Genomic DNA, 20,566 nt, shown 5'->3' on the forward strand with positions numbered 1-20,566 from the left:
TTTAATGGCTTTCAAGCAGACATAGCAAAACAATTTCCACTGAACACACAGACACACGCGCCAATATCCACGTAATAAAAGTGCTTTTAGTGAGGATACGTAACTTTTTTAAAACAGGTGCATTTGAATGATAATAGCAGATTAAATCGTTCAGTTTATTTAAGGACATAAATGTTAAAGCTATACTTCACTGAATGCCTGTATAGTTGGACGACGGATGAGGAACTGTAAATATATCGCATGTCTGCCTCAGATTCTTATTATAATGTCTGTGGCTGTCTCCATGGGTAACACTAAAGTAATGCTGTAATGTAATTTATGTTTTAAGGCATCATTAGGCAGTGTAGGAATGTTGCCATATAAATGTCATCGACTGCTACTGGTTTGAAGCCAGTGTTATTTTTTTAACTGGTGAGTACCATATTTATTTGGAGGATAGCTCTCACTACCCAGTCCTAGCCCTAGCTTGCTAGTTTGCTTATCAAGGTGCAGCTGTAATTCTCGGTGACCTTAAATGGGATGCTAATTTTGGCCCAAGAGAAACAGGCTTAAAAGAATACACTTACCGGAAAAAGTGAGCAGCTGCAACTAAGAGTAGCTTTTAGTAGAACTACCAAGAAGCTTCAATGCCTCCACTTAGTTGCTGATTTTTTTCTTCCTTACTTCCATACACTTTCACCCCCTTAAACCTGTACCCACCTGTGAACGTCCTGGAGAACACCTGCCAATGTACTCACTCAGAGCCGTATAACACGCTTTCTTTTTTCAACAAACTGTCTGACACCAGAAGAACCAGAAAAGCAATCTTTTGAAAAATCCATCTATTCCTGGGCAGCAGACTGCAATCTTAAAGATGTAGGTTTTTTTTAAATGTTGGTGCTTTGACATTATTTAGAAACTTTTCTTTAAGTGCTTTGAAACTAATGGAAAAAATAAAAAGCCTAGATACATTTTAATACATGGTGCACATAAGTGAAGAATCTACAAGTCTTATATGAGCACAGAGAACTTGCTGTATGGTTGATTTAAATGACTCCCACACAAATGGCTGTTATCATGGCGGTTTTATTGATTAACTGTCCATACAGTATAAAATTGTTGGACTTTTAAAATAAATCTTTAACACACAGTCAACATAATGTCCTGCACTGAAGCTTCAGCTCCATCTTGACATTAGACATTTCACCTCTCTAGCAGCAAGGTTCAGTCACCTCGACTTCATGCTGACACATGGATAGAACTTTGTCTTTCATGACGTCTTTTCTATTTAAAAAACTTGGACGATTTCTAAGTGAAACACCTCTTTAAAATTAATGCAGTGAAAGCATTTCAGTGGCAGGCTAAGTAGCTGGATTAGAGCACTGGCTGTTTAATTTTAAAATACAGATGCATGCAGTTTAAAATGATGCACAAATCAGTTTACAGTGATTTGCATATTATTTCCGTATAGAAGACAAAGGCAACATATCAAATTAAATGTGAAAACTGAGAATTTTTTTTGGTTTGGGTAAAAAAATAGACCAATTTTATGTCTGATGCAGCAACATCCATCCTAGTTCTTTTCTCCAAAAGTTGGGAAAGAGATGTATTTACCATTGTGATGATCATCGTCTTCGTTTAAGAGAACTCTGTAAGTGTTTGTACTGAGGAAGCAAATTGCAGTAGTTGTGTTACTTGTAGTTTTACAAGCAAAATGTCAGCTGCTGCAACAGTTCAACAGTCTTCTTTGTCATATTTTTTGTGTCATAATATGCCAGGTGTTATAATTGGATGAAAGGGTCATTGGGTGGAAAGCTACCGGCATACGTGCAGGATCTGGCTTGGCATTGACTTGAATGAAATAAGGAAGTCACCTGAGTAGTTGCATGTTCTACCAAAATCAGTATATATCAATCAACAGTCACGGGGCCTTTACAGATTTACAAGTTCCCCGTGCCATGTGCACTAATGCACACCCATGCCATCACAACACTGACTGCTAAACTGTACTCTGATAACAAGATGGATGGCTTCTCTCCTCTTTAACCAGGCAAATGCAGCATTCATAATGTCCAAAGCCAGTTTCCAATTTTGATCAGTCATTCCACAGCAGTTTTCTGCTTTTCCTCAGTCTTTAATGAGCTCTGGCACCGAGAAGGCAGCAGCGATTCTGGATCTTGCTTGTATTTGTGGATGTAGTTACACTCTGTTCACTGCCAGAGGTTTGAGGAAAGTGTTACTGAGCCCATAGAGTGAGCTCTGCTTTAGAATAAGCTCTGTTGTGAATGCAGACCCACTGTGAATGCCCTCCGGTACAGAGATTTATGTTACTGTTGATCATGTCATTTTCAGTTTTTTAAGTTTCAGTTTTTTTCTTATTTTCAAATTACTGATCTATTATCTCTTTAGCTTTTTCACAGAGCGGTGCACCGCTATAACCTTTGCCTGTGAAAGACTCAGCCTCTCTTATATATTCCTTTTATACCCACTTATGTTTGTGACCTATTGCTAATTAAACTAATTAATCACTTAATGTTCCACTAGGCTTTTTTTTTTTAGAATTTTTCAGTCATTATACAACCAGGTCTTTGATGACCTTGCCCCAGCGTCTTTTAAACATGCTGGCATAAGACAAAACAGTCACAGCATTTTTGGAACCGTTTGTATAGTGAAATATATATCAGAGAAAGGTGGAAGGTGGTTCTGAGCAAAGTTAATGTAGGAATCAAATAGTCAGTGTCCTTTTTTTCTTGCAGGTACTTCAAGACGATTTGCTTACACTGTGTGCAATTAAGCTACACCTAATTTGCAGGGCAATTACAGATGACCATTTAGAGGACCTCTGGCGGTTCCTACAATCCACCTTGGGAAACCACGTGGGTTAGGCATCTGGAAAAAAAAAAGAAAAGAAAAGGTGCTAATGTTATACAAAAAAAGCCGTTTCATTAGTGGGCGGGCAGACGTGGTATAGACTAAATTTCCCTAACTTAGGTCGACTAAGGCTTGTTTATAAAACTGTCATGAAACTGTCTTCAAGGTACCAAACTGTATGTGAAAGCCAGTGACGAATGCGCTAGGTTGTAATTGGCCTGATGCAGAACTGCAGAGGTTGAAAATGCCGTGTGGACGGTCCTGATGAGAGTGCGCGCTGCCTGTCGACAAAGAGGGAAACTAGAGTGATCCGTTCTGTGCGTCAAGACGCACGAGATAACCGCATGTGACTTGTGTAGACTGTCCTAATTCCAACGGATGATTTTTACACTGTAGAGCTGCACGAAGTCAAGGAGTCGACAGTTCGGGGGGGGGAAGCGTGTAACAGAAACACATCAGGCATGCAAGAGTCTGGTCTGTATTACGCAGACGTTTTGCGACGGTGACACATTTGCTCAAATGCTCACCACCAAGCCAGCGGCGGACGGACAACAGAATTACAACTTAATTTTTCTTACTAATCAACTATAGTTTAACATTTCCGTCACCTTCATCGTTAAAGTGTTCCGCATGCTCTAATATTATTTTTCTACCAGGATGGTGTCGTCGCCGTTATTTATTTTGATGCCCACACGGGCGCATTTTCGTGAGAATCTGTTTTGTCCGTGAGGATTTTCCCTCCATTGGCTTTATCATATTTTTTAGTCGGGTGGATTCCCCCCCCCCCCTGTCTCCCGTCTTTAAGATAGCAGGCTATTAATTTTTAATTCTTATGCATCCGCACGAAGACGGCACCAGAGAGGAGAAAAAACGAGTGATAACCAGAGGGGAAGAAAAGGAGAAGGAGGCAAGTGAGGAGAGAAACGAGAATGAATGAGACACACTGAGAAAACAAGGAGAAGGAGATTGGAGGAAACAAGGTAGGATCGATGTCCAGCTTTTTTATTTTACACGTGCTCTAAATACATGTGATACGAGTGCGACAGTAATAGCATGTAATGCGCAGCAACCTGGCTTCTTCTGTGAGCCTGCGTGAGGTGTTCAGACGTGGTAATACGATTTATTTATGTAATATTTTATGTTTTGACAGGTAGCGAAGTTCATGTTTACGGTGCGTCAACAGCAGTCGCCTCATATTTAAAATGCGTGCTGGATGTTCTAAATTAGTCGCATCTGCGAGTATAACTCTCGTCTGTGGGCCTGTGCGTTTCACCGTGGCCTGGACAGTAACAGATTTTGGCAATTTTAATTAATACTTAGGGTCTGCGAGCCTGAAAGTGACAGTGTGCATGTCCTATAAAAGCGAAGAAGCTGTGAAGTGTTTTCAGTTGACATTGGGAAATCGAGGCAAATCACGACTCTTTTTAGACAAGAAAAAAACAAGATGTTCTGGGATATTTGTGACAGAAGTGATTTTTGTAATCACTCTGTTCAGGGTTTGCTCCGCAAGTTCCTTCAATTAGAGAAAGAAATGAAGTAACCAATTGATTATTAGAGGAATGCATCAGAGCAAGTGTACAGCCTCAGTGTGAACTACTCTGTCCAACCCCCTGTCCAAGACTACATCATTAATCCTACCTTGTCAAATCATTAACTATAGGCTAGCTGTTGGGGAGTCCTTGAGTGTTTCTGGGTCTCCCAAACTATGTGAGAAGTTCTGTTAAATTTAGCCCATCTGACATTCTAATAATAGCTTGTGCACAAAATGGCAACAGAATATGTTATTATGTTATTGTCTTAATATCACCTCACTACAAACCAAGCCAGGAAGCATACTGTCATACATCCAAATTTAATCAAATGTGACCCCCTTAATATTTAGGGGTTCAAATCATGATAACCCCATTATAATGTTACTACGCTGAGCTAATTCCCAATTTAATAATAAAATCTCTAATAAAAAGGCATCAGCCGACTGTATTGCAGCTCTGATAGATGAAATCAAACCTTTTGTCTTTGTGTGTTATTATGATAAAATTGAACCTGAGGAGGCAAACAAGAAAGCCCCTGAAAACAGTTATTTTCAGTTTGTAATCCTTTCCCTCATTCTTTCCCTCATTTCACTGGGGTGCATTGTGTTTGCCCTGCCAATTCTTAGGGAAAAAATTGGCATGTCTACTATTCTGAAGGGGCTGAATGAAATTTAAATTCTTCAGGTGGTAAAACAGCAATATTGCAACTGTCTGATTGCGTTATCTGGGCATTCAAGAAGCCAGACTTGGAATTGGTTTACTGCCAAACACACTCCTCGGGAAGACAGAAGGATTTATTTCCCCCTTGTCTGTGTGTCACATCACCATCAGAAAAATTATTCCCGGCTTTCAATGGTTGAATAATAGTCATATATTAGCATGGCATTAATGATTGTCACACATTTAATAAGTCACTTATCAGAATTAGATTTACTTGAGTTTTTCGAGACTTTGAAATGTTGTGGTCAGGATTTGATCATCGTTTTATTTTATTTAAAACATCGGCTGTGAAGAAGACACTGTATACAGAACCTGGTTGATTTTTTTAAATTCTTCTATCCATTTAGGTTTAAAGTGTAGTCATTGAGTCTATATGAACATGAGAAATGCACATACTCATGTTTTCGTTTATAGCATGTATGTCTGTGCATGTGTGCAGGCGCTCGCACACGTGCACAGACACGTACACTTGATCTTTTTTATAAATGGGATTAACAGTGCTAAGTTCCCAAAGCGACTACACCTTCAGATTTTTTAAATTCTTTTCATTTTGCTTTCTGCTGTTTAGATCCCTACAGCTCTTTGACAAGACTGACTAAATAACTTTGTTGATAGAAAATTAGCGGAAAGGAAAAAGAATTGATGATTTTTACAAAATAACCTGTGTTATTTCAGGACAGTTCAGCATAATTCTGTTTCACACATTAGACACATTAGAAAAATAACATTGACTGGATTTACAAAAAAATGCTGACACCTGTTCTGTCACTGTAATACTTGATTAAAAAAAAAAAGAAGCTCTTGTCACGATTGTTAATTACTAGAAGCAATACATATTGAATGTTACATGCCAAAAAGCTGGATTGTTGATTTTGACACTGCATGGAGATTTATCCTTAACCTGTGAAAGCCAGTGACATCTTTTTCACACATAAGATGGTATGAAATGAAACTGAATGTGGCTTGTAGTAACAGTATAGCAGTACATTATTCTACAGTTTTAATGCCCTCTGGGGTAGCAAATAACATAATTCAAAATGCACGTATAATACAGATAAATACGCAATTCAATTCAATTTTCTGTTTTGCGATCAAATTGTTTTAAATGTTGGGTTCTCAGTGGGCAATTACACATGTTATTAAAATAAAAAATAAATGAATAATCACTAAAGAATAGAAGGGAGCCGTTTGCTATGAAAATCTGTTAATTAAAGCCATCCGTCAGTCAAGTCAAGACACAGAATTTCATAACATTGTGCGGCAAACACAAAAATTATTTAGCTACAAGTGCACACGATAACGCATGTAGCCATTTCTCTTTTCATTACAAAGTGAATAATTTTAATTAATTCAAATTGTTGCATATGTGGTGATGGTGTTCTAACATGCCCACTTAACAACACACACTTTGCTGTGCACACATAATGCCACTATAAGCTATTTCAATCTCCAGGAGGGAATTAAAGGCAAATATTTATTCCAGTACAGAACAGAGGAACTCTACTATGGCGTTGCAGTATATTCAAATGATAAACTTAATCTCAGAATTGTCTTTTGATGATGGAAGGTTCCCAGATATGATATTGGATTAGTAAAATCCTTGCACGTACAGCAGGCCATTGAAAAAATTTATTTTCGGATATGTGCGTGGTCAATATATATAGATTTATCATAAATCTGAAGATTATTTTCCATTGTAATACATGGCTAACAAACATTTTTTTCTTAATCTGATTTCTGCATAGCACACAAAAAGCATTCATATGAGTGATATAGCATCGTTACAGTATGAGATTAAGAAGCGCTCTTCAGCCTGTTCAATCTTATTAGGGTGGAGGTAACCAGTGAGTGTTGTGGCAGTGATGGGATCCATGCCCGTTATTATTGTCTCACGGGATGCTGCCTGGGTACCTGTGCGCCCCTTGTGAATGGGCAGGAGTATTCTTTTATTACCCTTTTTGTTATGTCCAAATTCTGCGTGTCTGTTGGGCAGTTTTTCTCTGCACTGACCCAGAAGCTCTTTATTGTGTAGTGCCAGGTAGCTTTTCCTCGCTCCTTGCCTTTGTAGTTAGCAGTGTTTACCTGGCAGTGGCAGTTCTGGGGTTGTCACTAGCCTGATAAGACTTGTCATGACAGGAAAACCATTATGATTATGACAGTTATTGTGTTTCAGTGTTTTACCACTGCTGACAAAATACACTGGAAATGGTTTTTAACAGCTTTTGTTGGACTAATTATTGCAATCAAAAATACCATATTATGTTTTCTAAGCCCATTTGGCTGTTTTCCCCTTAAATGCTAGATTACATTTTTGGAGGATAAACATGCAATAATGGATTGGATATAAAGCAGCAAAAAGAGGGAGACGGGAAAGGAAAATAGAAGGGGTGAAGAGTGGAGGTTGCACTGGCCAGGGATATATATAACGGCCAAGAAACAGTGCCTTTCTTTGCTGTGGCAATGAGGTGCAGAAGTGATGGGCATTGAATGTCCTTTGTGAGGCTACCGGGCTTTGTGCTGTGGAGTTATCGGTGATGTAGTCACGCAGCTGTGCTGCAGCCTGTTGGTTATCGGCTCTGGCGTCTCTGCTACATCTGGAGAAAGTCTGGAGGTGTGGGTTTTGAGGAGCCAATCTTACAGGAACCCCACCACACACTAATTCAATTCACTTGCTGCCAGCCTTGAGCACGTGTAGGCGCCGGCGTGGCGAAAATGAACAGGAGCAATAAGAGCACATGAACAGAAAAAATCGATGAGGACTCTTTTTCATAAATGGAGTGGGTGTTAAATTAGCTGGATTGGTCCATGTAGCAACACATTGGATTGAGTGTCTGGTGTATTTGGGTTGTGTCTATCGACTGAGAGACGACTGGGTGTACAGCAGGGGAAAGACTCAGTGATGCTCATTCAATGTGACCAATCAGCCTCACCAGCAATTCATTCAGTTTTACACTGATTTGTCAGAGAAAATGGGATCTCTGTTTAAAACAAATGTGTCGCTGGAGTTTCAGTGACCATATTACAGTTGCTCTTTTTATTTTATGTAATTTTCTGCCTTTATTGGATATTCAGAGTTTAGATAGGTAGGCAAACATATACCCAAACTACTTGAGCTGTCCAGTCACCTTTGCTTCTAAAAAAAAAATTAATGGAAAACTTTAAATCCCAGCTATCAAATCAATTTGTTTTCCAGTTTTCATTTCTGAACATGCGTTTTACAGGTTTTCAAAGCCCTGTGGCAGGATATAATTTTAAAGGTACTTGAAAATAATGATCACAAATCAGTATAATTTTGCCCTGTGGGTTGTCTGGCATTTTGGAAAGTAAGTTGTGGCAGCCAAAGGTGTATAATGGCAATGGTGCCATTGAGATCAACTTCAGTCCTTCTGCGAACCGTGGACGCGGTCACAGAAAGCTCTATAAATGCAAATATGTGCAAGTAAACCCAAATATTTATAAAATTCTAAATGCAAATTTTCACCTAAAACTAAATACCCAAAAGGAGCATATGGGAGAAACTTTGACTAGACAAAAGGTGAAACTTTAGGTAATTGGAGTAGGTTTCCACATCTAAGCTATCCATCTGAAAAAGGAGGAGCACACAGATGAAAGGAAACAGGGATCAATTGACCTAATAGCTTGTCCAATCAATCCTTATGTTTTCTGATAGCTTGATGGAGGGTGCAGAGCGGAGTGGTGGATGAGCCCCTCTAATTGGCTTGGCCAAAATGGACAGAGCGAGAGACTGAGTGGTAATGGCAGAAGTAGTCGTCACTCCTCCTCACACCTGGTGCTCTCATTCTACCTGCGTCAATACTGACACCTTTATCCTCATTACCTTCTGCTTAGTGCCATGTCCAGACCCTTCATCTTCAATGGAACTTCATTGTTCCTTTATTATTTCTCCGTTTGCACAATCCTCTTCCTTTCTCGCTTTCTGCCACCGACCTCTCGCAGTCAATGACTGCAGGAGTTACTCGGTGTTGTCTTTGCTATACCGGCATTCTGTTGGGCACTAGAATTAGGAGAGACATGTTTATAAACAGGATCCTTGCAAGCTGTGTTCATGCGAGACACACCTGAGTCATTCCACAGAGGGACGGCCCTAGTGGGTTTGTATTTGTGTCAGCAGCACTCCCATTGGAGTATATGGTGTTGGACTGGTGTGAGCATGTTTGTGTCTGTATGTCTCTGTGTTCCGTGCTGTGAGTACTGAGAACACCAAGAAACAACATGGGACTGAGAGAAGCTGCTTGTTTTCCTGTCTGCCAAGATGGGAGCTGGAGGAAAGCAGATTGAGAAAAAAAGAAATGAGGTAGGGGAGGAGGGGAATGGGAGAAGAGATGGAGCTCCTTGAGAAAGGTATGAAAGGGCACGTATATACATAAACAGCTGCAAAAACACCCAGAGCATTTTACATGATGCCAGATAAGACGGAGAGGGGGGAAGTGCACCGTGATGGAAAAAGTCCATAAACACCTAGAGCAATGGACTTCAAGAGAGAGGTAGATGAGTGAGTGAGAGAGAGAGAGAGAGCGATGGAGAGAGAGAGCATCCGAGGTGGATTAATTAAGGATTATAATTATGTTGGGACTATGCATGCCTCACCTGAGACTAGCCTGTGCTGCGCCTCTCCAATCCTCATGCCCTCTGCTCCTCTGCACATATGGACACAAACCAAAGTACTACCCACACTTGTGGTATCATAGATTCACCTCCCTGACACTGTATGCAAAAGTGAATGAGTGCAACAGCTTATTAACCTTTTTGCCGCTCTGGGTGTGTGTGTGTGTGTTTTTAATCGGCCTAGTACAATATTGTTGTTATAATGTTCCCTTTTGTACTTGTGCAGCGAACATGCCAAACTTATCTGGACAGAACGCGGCACAGTCCTGTAGGAATCGTCTTGAGGTAAAAGTGAGTTTGTGTCCAGGCAATTGTTTAAATTCCCAACAATTAGCTGATGGCACTAAAGAGCAACTACACAAGTCTCAGTTTTCACATGCTTTGCTTAAATTAGCATCTGTAAACAGTGATTGAGTATCAGTTGTTACGGTGAACAAGTTAACAAACAGCTGCTTATTTACACAGCTGGTAGATGCATAACGGGAATAATTATTTGATATATTTCTGGCCACCTCGTGAAATTTACTCTCTTTCTAGCAGCTAATTGCTTCATCATGTTCATTAGCGAGCAAGGTACTTTTCTGTCTGTTGTGGTAGAAGGCAGGTAACATAAGCCGGGTCTATCAGCATGCTTTCAGAAACACATGAGATGCATGTACATGGGGTTGATGAGAGTGATGGGAATGAACTGCAAAATCCAAGCTATTTCCATGCTGATCAGCTATAGAGGCACAAGTACAGTTTCCTCTTTGCATTACAAAGATAGTATTGAGGCTGCAATGCTCATGCCTCTGAGTGGATAAAGCTTTGTTTTTTCCACTGAAACAGTCAACAACTAGCACCCAGGTGTGGTATTAACAGAATCAATGTGAGGTAAGATGCTGCTAAAAATGACCATGCATGCTCAGCAAACCCTCTGTGGTTATATGGAGGGTTCTTTCTTTTTTTTCTTTTTTTGTCGTTGTTTCTAAAAACTACACTGCTGTGCAGCAATTTTTAGTTATCGAGTGCTTTGTTACCTTTGTCTGAAACGGGGACAAAAGAAAGTCAAACGTTTTTATGAAAAATGAAAATCTGAAGATGGGGACCGCAAGAGGTTACACTGTGGATGGTGAAGGACATGTCTGTAATTGAATAGAGTAGCTAGTCTGTCTGTCTGAATATGATTGTACTTTTAATCTAGTAACAATTACGTTCACACCGCTTGTCCTCCTGTAGTGCTTTTAGTGTATGATCACGAGCCGTACGTCACCTGACCACAATAGGACTTTGCTAAAGCACAGCTTGCCCCCTGGTCAGCTCACATCCCCAAGTTGATACAGAAAAGACACACATAACACAACATAAACTGATCACCAAAGACACAAACGCACACATGCTTTCTGCAGCTGCAGAGGCATTTAGGAAACAGAATGGGAATGGATTTAATTGAGTCTTTGATCATTATAGAATTACCATGTGCCTTCTTGGCACCCTGGTTATTGTTTCATGGATTAATCATTTTCATTCAACAAATTGTGGAATCCACACAGTAAATCAGTGTTCTGCCTGCTTGACACAGATATGCAGTTAGAGCAAGGGAATTCTAATGTGCCCTTGCCCTCCAATTGGCTGCAGTCGGCCATGCGACTTGATTTATTTGACGGATTGGTTTTATTGATTTACTGAATTAATGTGGTGCCTGTTTAATCAGTGTGCTATGGAACTATGCGGAATTTGACATCTCTGTGAACTCAAATGAATTGAGTGTATAATATTGATTTGGTTATCTACAGTATTTATTCAGCCATTTGTCTAAGAGCTGATTAATTCAGTGTTTACGAAATAATTTAGGTGTGTGTTGGCTGTGCAGCTGTTTATACATGTATCTGTGTGTGTCTTTCTCTCTGTAGCAATGTTCGGAAGGTATAACTTTTCTGCAAAAGCATGCTGCCACTGAATTGTGTCTAATGACTCATCACATCAAGACTCGGCTCTTGTGCGATTAGTATTAATGCATACACACACTGCACAGTACAGTATATGCATATATGGGGACTGTGCCACATGTGAGGTGTCCCTGTATTAGTACTGTGCTCTGTCATTGCAGATAATATATCGTAGGGCTGAAGTAAAATCATGATCATTAATATTTCAGACACTGTTGTGGTCGAGATTACATAACATGACGTAAAATGCATAACGTAATGCATTTTACCTATCCTGTAAACCGAGACTTCTCTTTCCTTTAACTGAGCTGGTGGTAATTTTAACCTGCCACAGTCCGGTGTGAATGGAATTGCACCACTGTAAATGAAAGGGGTGCACTAGATTTTTATGACGCCAAACAAAAGCGTCTTGTTATCTCAATTATCGCCTTGAGGCGACTTGTTGTGATGTGGCGCTATATAAATAAAATTGAATTGAATTGAATTGAATTGAATTATCATGCCTCACTATGGACAGAAGCCAAAATCGTAAATGAAAATAAAATTCAATTTAATTGCACTGGCCTAGCTGGAGCAGTGCTCAGCACCGGTGTGGTGATTGAGCAGTATCTGTCAAAGAGGGCCAGAAGAAGGAGAACAGTTCTAATTAGAGCTAACTCAGGATGGATATGGATGCTTTCTGACAGCTGTCTCATCTGATTCTGCTGCCCCATGGAAGAAGCAGTTGTTTGGAGATGTTTGTTTAGGCTCATTATAGATAAAAGTAGAAGCTTTGCACATCTATTTTCTCCCATTCTATGTCTGCTGTAATCATCAGCTTTGCTGTTACACAGATATCTCAGCTGTCAATTGGTTCCCTGTGTTTATGGAGCATCTTGTGTGCTCACAAGACATTTTGCAGTCCCAGATGTGATCCTAGAATGGATCCTGCAAGGATAAAAAACCATTTAACTGTACTGAGAAATGATCAATGATGCATTTCTGGGGCTGGGCATCAGTCTACAGTAGCACTAAAATACATGAAGGTATAAGACGCTACATGCGATCGGAGATCTATAGCTATTGTCGATTGTAGGAGAAAGTGCTAATTTATTAACGGGGGATACAGTGAACCATGCACTGTAAACTCTTACTCGATGTATTTATTCACTCATATGACATGGACCACTGCTTAGGTCATAATTACCATTCAAGTTCAGACGAATGCAGCATTCTGTATTCCACTGACATTTCTGCTGTGCATATTACACTGTATATTTAATAAGGTGTATGACTAAAATACACTGTATTAAAGAGGCTTAGGGACAAATAAGGTGGGCGTGATGGGAGGGCATTTTTATTCATTTTATAAGAAGATTCCATTATGTTTTCTATTGTTGGTGTTTCTCACAAAGAGTCATGTAATAATTATACTGTAGAGATTTCTGATGGCTGAAATTAAAAAAATAAAAGCAAACACCAGAATCAATGTAAAATACCTCTACACCTAACCTGAAGAGGTTACATGAATGCTAATAACGTGATCATAACCAAATTATTGCAGCAGTCATGTAGTCATGCTAACTGGATTATCTTAGCTAAATTGGAGCCACAGTTGAAGAATGGCTGACTTAGGTGACTGACCTCAAAATCAATCTTTTGCTTTACTTCACTATTCCTTGTTTCCATGCAAAGCAGTGGGTTTATGTACAACACCAAGGTACGGCTGGAGGTAGACAGTCAGCTGAAAAAGCACAACACGTTTCTGGGTGACAGAGAAGTGTCTTTTTGTGTTTCAAAGTAAAGTAACAAAGCCTGTGTTACAGGGCTCTGTAAACTGATCATCACAGCAAAACAGACTTGAACATTTTCCTTGTGGTGCAAAAAACATGTTTTGCTTGGCTGCTTTGCATCAAACGCATCATGCGAACATCGTCTACCGAGCAAATCGAGTTACTGCAAACCATAATCGTGCAATCACCTCGAGGTGGTTGCACATAGTAAACAGGTTATGGTTTGTATTTAAACAAACTGCTTCCCACAGATCTAGTACTTAGGGTCTCTTTTGAGCTCTTAGACTACATTTTAGACTTTCACTTTTTTCTCTCTGTAATAAGTCTGAAAGCATCTACATTAGCCTATTTTTCTCTGCTCTTTTTGTTACCCTCTACATAATTTGCTCTGCCCTCACAGACACAGACTGTTTGTCGACTAGTCTAAATTATTATGCCGCTTCAGCCCACATACATACCTGTTTGCTCACCTACCATTTGCAGTTTACAGACCTAAATGTCTGTGTGCTCACTGGTTCTCCTAATATGTGCCTGTTTGCACTCTCTTGCCCCTTCATCCTGCGCTTCATGCACCTTTGTGAATTCTGCTTCCTTTTGCGAGTGTACTAACGTTTGCCCTACACTCACCTTCTCTCCTGCTCATGTGCCCCCCTAACTCACCTTTTGATTCAAGCAGATATGGATGGAAATACAAATGACCCCTGATGAACCCAGATATTGAGCTGTTTTAAAGCCGGAGGCTTTAGACAATATCCCTTCCTTGCTCCAACATGCTAGAAAAGGAGGGGCTAGTGTTTCTCACTTTAGCTTGGTTTTATGGGATTTACGACCCTCGTCCTAGCAGACGTCTCTCCCACCACTGCCATCTCTCCCATTGGGTAGAATTAGCAGGCGAGGAAAAGAGGCAAATTAAAAGGAAGAAAACACAACATCTAATAAGCATGTTGTGAAAGCTTTCAGCAGGATATGGGCTGAGGGAGGGAGAGAGAAAGAACAGCAGTTTATAATCTTGACTCTCTTTTTGCATTTCCCTCTAATTTCCTTCTGCCCCACTGTCCCCTCCGCCCTCTGTGACTTGCTGGTGGGGCTCTCCGAGGAGATCATCTCCGAGCATGGGCAGTGTGAGACAGATGGGCGGATGATGGATCTGACGTGATAGACAGCAGGGTGATGGATGGCTGGCTGGCTGATAGGGGATTAATGCAGTGCTGGGGCCGCTGCCACACAGTGGATGGCTTAGTGATAGATAGATAAAACTGACGAGGAGATAAACAAGAGAGCACTAATCCACGCCCCCTTGATGGACAGAAAATCAAAGTGAAGGAAAAGAGCCACATAGGGAGAGGTGGACCTTTGTAGTGGCGTTGCATGGTGTAAAGCTTTCATGTGAGGGAATGTAAGTTGATGCAGGGTGAGATCAGGTAGAGCGAGGAGGAGAGTAAAGGAAGGGCACTGTGTTACAGTAGTGTGTGTAAGCAGTGTAGATATATATATATATATATGGTAAATGGTAAAATGGCCTGTATTTGTATAGCGCTTTACTAGTCCCTAAGGACCCCAAAGCGCTTTACACATTCAGTCATCCACCCATTCACACACACATTCACACACTGGTGATGGAAGTAGGGCTGGGTATCGTCACTGATTTCTAGAATCGATTCGATTCCGATTCACAAGGTCCCAAATCGATTCGATCCACGATTTGATTCAATTTGATTCAATTCAATTTGAATCTGGGAAACTTTTCCTCAGACAGTCAGAAATATTATAATTCAGATCAGTACATTTACATTTATTTGTATCTATAAAAAGGAAGCTGACACTCGACAGACTTTATCAAAGGTGTAAGCATCACAGCAGATGCCTTTGTGTCAAAGTAGCTGAAGATAAAACACAGAAAAACATGAAATTGATTTTCCTGGCCTGGGATTTTATAAAAAATATTCTGCAGTACATCAAAAACGAAAGAAAACCATTAATCAACATATGAACATTACCTCTGAAGTTACAGCGGTTTTATTAGAGACACAGCTAAGCGTTTTGCATTTTGCATAATTTTAAAAAGTTCAAATTAGTTCAGAAGCCTATTGAACGGCAGAAATTGGGTTTTCTTTTCGGAAGTAAGTAAAAAAAAAACAAACAGCGGCCGACAGCGCTGTAAACAACGGTAGAATTGTGCGTAACAAGCAAGCGAATAATGCAGAAAACAGATTTTTAGATGGGAAACTGTTCTTGAAGTATACAGAGAGAGCGAGAGAGAGAGAGAGAGAGAGAGCTGTGCATGAAGTGTGATTTTATCATGGTGGAAGCAAAACAGCAAAAGTCAGAGGGAATTCATGACAATGTTTATGTGAAGCATAGTTTGGATCTTCTTTTGCTGTTGGTTCGGTCAATATTGTTTGGAGAGATATAAAACCTGCAGCTTTAGAATCAGCGCAAAAGGGTGTAAACACAAAGCGTGGGCCGCCGAAACATCAGAATCAGCGAGCTGTCGGCTTTCAGCCCCGACCGTGCCCGTGCCGTCGGGTGAGAAAGGCGACATCTCACTGATTCAGATCTGTCGGCGGGTCCGCGCTTTTTAGTCAGTGCTTACGTCTTTGTGCAGAATCCGTGTTCCTGCTCTCATTTACTGTTTTAGCTGTTTGGTGGTTGTTGAAATTTTGTGAGGTTTAACCTGAGATTCTGGTGTTTGGGCAAAATAAATTTATATTAAAAAATCGATTCAGGATTTTAATGAATCGATATCACGATAATCGATTTTAATCGATAAATCGATTATCAAAACCCACCCCTAATGGTAAGCTACATTGTAGCCACAGCCACCCTCAGGCACACTGACAGAGGCCAGGCTGCCGAATACTGGCACCACCGGGCCCTCTGACCACCACCAGTAGGCAACGGGTGAATGGGCAATGGGTGCCCAAGGACACAACAACCGAGACTGTCCAAGCCGGGGCTCGAACTGGCAATCTTCCGATTACAAGGCGAACTCCCAACTCTTGAGCCACGATCGCCTCTAATATATATATTTAGAGAGCGAGAGATGTGTGTTGATATGGCGTTGCAGGTGACAGTGAGGGTTGTTGGTACACTTTTTCAAGTGATGGCGAACAGTTTGACTTCAGGATTAGGCATAGCAGCAAATTGGCCATAGTGGGATATGATGGGATGATTGGCCAGGAGAGAGTGCTGCTTGGGAATAGAAGATAACTGTGCTTGTTGTGTCTGTAGGTATTTTTTAATGCTCTTCCATCAGTGCAACAGCTTAATCTTCGGTGTAATGTACAAAAATAAAGGTTTTAGGTGTCAGATTTTAGGTCTCTGTGTTTAAGTGGTGAGTTGAAAAGGTCTGTCGTGATAAAAGGATGAGGAAAAAAAGTGAGGAGAGTGGAGGAAAATCCCAGGGAGAGTACCTCTGAAAATAGGGAGCAAGCTACCTATCCTTGTGTTATTATCGAGCGCTAAGCTTTGTCTCTGTTCACCATTTCAGGGGACCCCAGGGGTTCTGGCATCGATCTAGTGTGCTTAGAATGCACTCCAGTGTCACCTATTTAAACACAGTGAGCCGCTAGCCAACAAAGACAAGCCTTTATTTATCAAGCCTCTGATTTTGGCTGCACGGATGACAACCTGATTAGCACTTAAAGGAGCTCTTAAATCTAATATTGGAATAAGTGGAAGCAATCTATACATAGAGGGAGACAACACACTTGGTCAGAGAGAGTTAGAGTGGAGGATGAACAGAGAGGTGAGTGAGTGTGTCATTCATGAGGTTAATGAAGGGACAGGGTGGGATGGACTAGATGAGGAGTGTGTGACAGAGACAAGCGAATGGGGATGAGAAAAAGAGTGTGTGCGACAGAGACCGATGGGTGAGAAGTAGAAGGAACAAGTGGATGAGAGAATGAGCATGTGATGGAGGAGTGGTGGCAAAGATTGAGGGGACCAGATGAGAGCATGAGTGGCTAGGACAATAAAGGAAAGTCAAATGAAGGGGCGAGGATATTGTGAACAAGTGAAGGCCTGAGCAAATGAACAAATTGCTAAGCAAACAAGTGGGGAGTGAGTGTGTGTTTCTGTGTGTTCATGCAAATTGTGGGGGCGTTGTTGCACATGTGCGCTTGCAGGCAAATGAATGAGTGAGGCATGATGGAAGAGACTAAGTGAGTGAGTAATGGGGGTTAGTGATGGGTGTGTTGACAGAAAGTGTCAGCTTTAACCACACTGACCTGCGAATACAGGCTGCATGCACAAGTGGCTGAATTTGAGTGCCAGCTTGGACGTGAACTGACTGTAAAATTGGATGTGAATTTCGAGTTGGATGTGGAATGAATGTAAATAGGAAAAGTAGGTGGATGGTGTTTGCACATTTATATCTATGTGTCAGGCTACTGTCGTTTCTACATCATTTTAGATGAGCCCAGGAGATGAGCATCTTTCTAGCCTCCTTGGCACAAAAGCTCAGCTACATTTGAACACCTCATTTCATCTTCTGTGTAATTATAGAAAGTGGGTTTGGGCTGTGTAATTTTTCAGGGAACCTCTTCTATCCTTGCCTCTTGTCACCCAGAGAGTACCAAAATTGAGGCTTGTATTTTTAGTTCAGCTTAAACGCCATTAAAAAATAATCTCAAGCTTCTTGGCATGCTATAACTGGGAACCATTTTGTTTCATGTAATAGACAAGTTTATTTACTCTCCTAGGGAGAGGAACACTAAGTGATGCCAGTGCTCGATTAGAGAGGAGCTGTTACTAGAGAGCAGCAAGATAATTTATTCTTGCTTTCTTTCCCTTGGGATGCCAATGGCCGATTTGCTTTCGGCGCCAAGAAGTGTGTGGACGTATTTTATGTGCAACACTGTCACTGGGATGATGTTGGGACATTTGTGATTAGGCTATTGTCTGTCCAGCCTGTGCTGCCCTCAAATCCTTCCCCCTCTTACCTCTTCTTCATCAGTAACCCGCCAGCAAGACAGTACTGAGTATAAAATGTCAGGAGAATTTGCGTGGTATAAATGCACATACATTGTCTGCTCTTGCTGCTCCTTCATCAGGCTTTCACTTGTTTGGCTTGCTTGTCTCTCTCACCTTCTTCATCTCGTGAACTCCCCAGCATCCTTGGCTGCAGCACTCTTTTCTGACCCTGTCGTAGTCTCCTTCAGGGTCTGTCTCTTGGTGATCAAGCTCCATTATTTATGCTGTATCGTGTATCACCATCAATTCGTGCAGTGTAGCAGTGAACAATTGAGACAGATTTCCTTGACTGTCACAACAGCAGTGAGACCCGGCAGAGGTTTGGAAATGGGATTAGCCCTAAATGGAATTTAATTTACACCGTTGTTGTCTGTGGGACCTGTCTACCACTCAGACACCATGATTCACTCTGGTAGTGCTTTCTCCATTGTGTGTGTGTGTGTGTGTGTGTGTGTGTGTGTGTGTGTGTGTGTGTGTGTGTGTGTGTGTGTGTGTGTGTGTGTGTGTGAGTGAAAGATTACTGTTTTACTGCCCAATGGACACTGTAGAATTTGTAATGTGATGCACATGCGCAGCTGCTACATTTCTCCAAGGTGCTGAAATGGGCACCTATTGTTGTGCAGTTTTGATCAGGTTTGTTAAAGAAAGTCTTACTTTAACAACTCGCAGTTGTCAGTGTTATGTCTATCAGCTTAGAGACCGAAAAATGTCTCAGTCCATAATAAGGCAGAAAATGCTTTGTTTTTTCCCGCTTGATTGATGGAAAAAGACACACCGCTTCCACAACAAACAAAATAAGATTTTTATGTCTAATTAGTGAAAAAAAAAAGAAATAATAATATCAAAATCCTACATGATTCAATTACCAGACCTTAGCCACGGCAGCTGGCAGGTCTTTGACATGAAATGTATAAGTGAATGAATGAGTAAATAGATAAAATGAATAAGAGCGAATCGAAGTGTGAATCAATGTTTATGGATCGGCATCCAAAGACCTGCTGTGCTACAGATGAAATGAATGTGGTAGCAGTTGTGTGTGTGTCAGCATATGTTTCTAAGTAAGGCAGCATCTGGGTATGAAAGCTGCAGTGATGCTTTTCAGTTGCATCAGTGTGCGTTCAGTGTGTACTGTGCATGTATGATGCATTTGTCCTTGGTACTTGAGGGGTGTGTGTGTGTGTGTGTGTGTGTGTGTGTGTGTGTGTGTGTGTGTGTGTGTGTGTGTGTGTGTGTGTGTGAAGGCGTGCGTGTGTGTGTGAGCAGTGTTTTTTCTTGTTTCCTGAATGGTAATGGTGGCTTCTGATGAATTCAGTTTCGTGTTTTTCTGACTTCCCAGCGCTCTTTATCCTTGCGCTTAACACAAACATAATCAATACTTGAATTAATGTGTAAGTAAAGAGTCAAAACATGTCACACTGGGCTTGGCGCAAGCTGTTGCTCTGCCCCCACCCCAGCAACCTTCAACTCAGCTGGGCTGAGCAAAGTCAAGAAGGAAGTGAGGAGAAAGAAAGAAAAACGTAAGTGTTCATAATGAACACATTATGGAAGTACATTGGAAGAATGTGTTCTGCAGTCTTTTTCTTCTTCTTTTTTTTTGCTGCTGTATTTATTTTACTAATTATTAGTCAAGAGATAATTATGACTTGCTGCATGGATGATGCCTCTTGACAAGGAAGGAAGCACTGTAGTGAATGATGTGTGCATTCAAGTGTTCAGGTGAATGTAGTGTTAGGTATGACGGGCACTGACTACAGAATGACGAGACAGACCACAGGTGTGGGTGTCGGCTCAAGGCAGAGTGTGTGTGTGTGTGTGTGTGTGAGAGTGTCTGTGTGTAAGCATTAGCATTTGTGTGTTGTGTTTGCAGACAAGTGATGGGATGTGAGGCTCAAGAGGCAAAACGGTGAGTTTGTGAGTGGTGTATTCCTGTAATCTGCTCAGATCAGATCAACTAGAGCCAATAATGCCACACTGCTTTTCCTTTATCTCACACTTCTTTCTCTCTCTCGGTCTCTGTGCCTCCATCCTCTCTCTCCGTCTTTTTTCTTTTCACTGCAGTGGGAGCCAGCTTTGCTGCAGAGGGAAAGATGGGGTAAAGATGGGGGGAGAGAGAAAAGACATACTAGAAAGAGTCTGGAAGATTGATGGTGAGAAATGGAGATAG

The 20,566-nt window shown here is 41.0% G+C and overlaps 1 protein-coding gene across 3 annotated transcripts in view; it reads left to right on the forward strand.

The window, feature by feature from the left end:
- The window catches only part of adgrl1a (adhesion G protein-coupled receptor L1a), a 151,986-nt gene that overhangs the window by 52,105 nt on the left and 79,315 nt on the right, over positions 1-20,566 (forward strand). For 2 of the 3 annotated variants that reach the window (XM_026164638.1, XM_026164640.1), the window contains exon 1: positions 3,077-3,830. The exons of the other annotated variant lie outside the window; for it this stretch is intronic. The gene's annotated coding sequence lies outside the window, so the exon portion shown is untranslated. Of the gene's footprint in view, positions 1-3,076; positions 3,831-20,566 lie in introns of those variants that run through there. 3 annotated transcript variants of the gene reach the window in all.

The sequence above is a fragment of the Astatotilapia calliptera genome, chromosome 4 (assembly GCF_900246225.1).
Source record: "Astatotilapia calliptera chromosome 4, fAstCal1.2, whole genome shotgun sequence".
Taxonomy (NCBI): Eukaryota; Metazoa; Chordata; class Actinopteri; order Cichliformes; family Cichlidae; genus Astatotilapia; species Astatotilapia calliptera.